The 3,927-nt window shown below is 31.4% G+C and overlaps 1 pseudogene; it reads left to right on the top strand.

Moving 5' to 3' along the window:
* LOC106294006 overlaps positions 1-3,318 on the top strand; it is a 13,233-nt pseudogene extending 9,915 nt beyond the window's left edge.
* The last annotated feature ends 609 nt before the right edge of the window (positions 3,319-3,927 follow it).

Raw genomic sequence — 3,927 nt, 5'->3', positions numbered from 1 at the left:
CCCCCCCCCCCCACCCAACAAATTATTACATGTGGTGCTAAAATAAACTTAAACTAAGAAATGATAGGTATTTAACGTAATTATACAAAACTTATACAAATAATATTTATTTATGGGTATGTTAGCAATATCCTTGCTAAACTATATGCCATTACCATAAAGTTGATATATCTGTTTGTCTGAAAATAAATATAATAAAATCTTTACCCAACTATATTGAAATAAACTATTTTATTTACTACAAATTTCACATAGGAAATAAGAATGATGACAATTTTGATAATTAATATGGGATGATATCTACTTTCTCAAACAACTATATATCCGATGATAATATACTGACATAAAAGTAGAGAATGGAAAATGTTAATAAGATCAGAAAAACGTTAATTCTTATCAAGAATAGCAATGTAAACTAAAATCTAAATTTAGTCATTAAATAGAAATATACTAAGTGACTCTCACGTGCACATGCACATATATACATATAACTTCAAAAATCATAATAATTGGTCAACATTTTCCTTACTTTTTTTTATAAGTTATAAGTGGTTTATACCTTTTATGCATGAAAAATAAATAAATATTTATATAGACATGTGATTTTGTTTATAAGAAATCTGACTGGTTCGATTATTTTTGGGTATTAGATTGCATATCCTCTTTTAAATTGAACTGTGATTTTTTTTATTCTAAGTAGGTTAAATCATATTAGTTGATTTTTGTTTGCTTTATTATCTTGTATAATAGTATATTTTTAAACATTATGTGAAATTAATTATATGTTAATTTAGAAAAAAGGTTATTATCATTTCAGAGTTGCATAAATGAACATAACCAGTAATTTTTTGAAAGCTTATGAACATATATCAATATTTCTATTGATAAATAATACAAACTATTAATATTTCATTTTAAATTGTTCTTTAGTTTTGAGACAAAATAAAGACTTTTCTAACTAATATTATATTTTCTTAATTAGATCTCTTATTTTATTGTATGAATTTGGATTGTTTATGTATATTGAGTTGCATATATTTCTCTGAAATAAACCACCTATATTTTTGTAATTAGCCTAAATGTAAATTATTTCAATATATTTAGTGTGGTTTTTATTTTTAAATTTTAACTTTATTTTTTTTAAATGTATAATAGTATGTTTATATTATTTCAAAAGAAAATATAAAAGCTAAAATGGTGATCGATATAAACTTGCATAATGAAACATGAGTATTAATATTATAAAAGCTTAGAGGATATAAATATGGGAAATTTGGAAAAAAATGAACAAGTAATCTGAGCTATTGTCCCCTTGGTACAAAATCAAATTTTGTCACGTTTGGACTTTTACTATCTTTTTGTAACTAAAAATTCATATCAATATATTTCTAATGTAAAAAAATAAGAAATATATAAAACATGAAATAGTTAAGCATGTGCATATATGAAAAATATTTTTTAATTTTCAGAAACTATCCATATTGCTGATCACTTCCAACAATGGATGATCCAATTCTCTCGAGTTTATAGCAATGAACCCGAGGAACAGACGAGGCTGGAAGTGTTCAAGAAAAACTTGGCATTCATTCAGAACCTCAATGCTAAGGCGAATCAAAGCTACAAACTTGGTGTCAACAGGTTCACGGATCGGACTAACGAGGAGTTCCTAGCCACCAGGGGCGGACCCACAGAGGGAGTGGGTGTGGCACGTGCCACATGCTACCTTATATATACTAGTTATGAAACTAAAATGTACAAAAAATAAAAGGGATAAATTTTTATAATAAAATTACTAAAAACATATATAACTTTATGGTATTATTGACAATGAATATTTAAAATTGCTATAGTAGTATGTTGTGATTAAGTTCCAAACAATTAGCTCCAAAGTTTCGCTCATTGTAAAAATGTTATTTTTGTTTGAATTAATTTAACATTCTTTCAAAAAAAGTAAAAAATATTTATTTTATATTTTATTCATTGTGAGAAAGTTTTTTTTTGTTTTTTGTTTGAATAAATTTAATATTTTTTTCAAAAAAAAGAGAGTAAAGATTAATGATTATTTTTTTGTAAAAACTATAGTTTAATTTAATTTATTAAGTTATATTTACTACAATATACATTTATATGTTGTGTCCCACATTAAGTTATTTTCTAGATCCGCCTGCTAGCCACCCACTCTACTCTCATAAGAGGCATTAATATAATTCCACCATCTGAAGTGGTTGATGAAACGATCTCATTTTGGAAATGGAACGTAGTAATAACGTCGGCGAGAGAAAAGACTGGAGAAAGGAGGGAGCTGTAATACCTGTCAAAATGCAAGGAGAATGCTGTAAGCTAGCTGAAATTATATACTCTCTTTGTTTTATATTAAGTATCATTTTAGTTTTTTTTTTCTTATTTCACAAAAAGTGTCATTTTACGATACCAATACAATTTATACTTATTTTTAGCTCAAAATTAATTGTAAAATATATTGATCTTATAAATAAATTTATTTATCTAAAATACTATTGGTTAAATATGTGATATTAATAACAACATAAATGCATTTTAATCAGTTTCTGAGGTGAAAAGTATCTAAGTGACACTTTTGTGAAGCAGGTCGAAATAGTCTCTGCATATTAGAAATAATGTAGTAATTAAACTCCACATAAAAGCTTAATACCCAAGTCAGGGTGATCATTCTAGGCTTCTAACAATGAAGTAATCAATATATGCGCATGCAGCTAGTTGTTGGGCGTTCTCGACGATTGCAGCGGTGGAAGGTCTGACAAAGATTACCCAAGGAAAGCTCATATCACTGTCCGAACAACAACTTATAGATTGTGACGGAGAGCCTTAACGAAGGTTGCAGGGGAGGAACAATGGAAGAAGCTTTCAATTACATAGCACAAAACGGAGGCATTTCTTTAGAAGACGCATAACCTTACCAAGAGGAAGATGGGACTGGCCAGTCCAAGGCCGAAGCCGCCATGCAGATCAAAGGTTTCCAATACGTTCAACGCAACAACAAGCGTGCATTGCTTGAGGCTGTATCGATCCAGCCCGTCTCGGTGTGCATTGCCAGGTTGGCTGACAGTTTCATCCATTACTCAAGCGGAGTGTACAATGCGTCTGACTGTGGTATCACTGTGACACATGCGGTGACTATTGTTGGGTACGGGAGAGCCATGAAGGGATCAAGTATTGACTGGCTAAGAACTCTTGGGGCGAGACTTGGGGAGAGGTATACATATTAGACTCCGTAGAGATGTAGAGTGGCCTGAAGGCATGTGTGGTCTAGCTCAGTATGGTCGTTATCCGGTTGCTTGACTAGCTTATCCGGTGATATGATAAACTGAAATGATCAAACATTATGTAGTATGGTCTATTTTACCACTACAAGAAAACAGCGGTATTCTGACGGATATTCCAACGGAAAATGAAATCCTCGGAATTTCCCGAGGAATTTCCTCGGAATATACCGACGGAATTCCGAGGAAACATCAATCCGTCGGAATATTCCGAGGAAATTCCGAGGAAAAATGTGTTCCTCGGAAAAAACCGATGAATTCCGAGGAAATATTATAGGGATTTTACAAAATTCCGAGGAAATTCCGACGAACTAGTGATCGATCGATGCGTTTTTGGACATATACCCATCTATCGATCACATTGTTACGCTTTGGTCCATATTAGTGATCGATCGATGCGTTTTTGTACATAAATCCATCGATCGATCCGTTTATAAAAAAACATTCGAGATTTTGAAACCCCAAACACTAGTTCCTCGGAATTTCCTCGGAATATTCCGAGGAAATTCCGAGGAACTATTATAGGGATTTTACAAAATTCCGAGGAAATTCCGACGAACTAGTGATCGATCGATGCGTTTTTGGACATATACCCATCTATCGATCACATTGTTACGCTTTGGTCCAT

This window comes from Brassica oleracea, chromosome C5, assembly GCF_000695525.1.
Source record: "Brassica oleracea var. oleracea cultivar TO1000 chromosome C5, BOL, whole genome shotgun sequence".
Lineage (NCBI taxonomy): Eukaryota > Viridiplantae > Streptophyta > Magnoliopsida > Brassicales > Brassicaceae > Brassica > Brassica oleracea.
The sequence above is the reverse complement of the archived record's forward strand: the minus strand, read 5'-3'. Positions and strand labels throughout refer to the sequence as shown.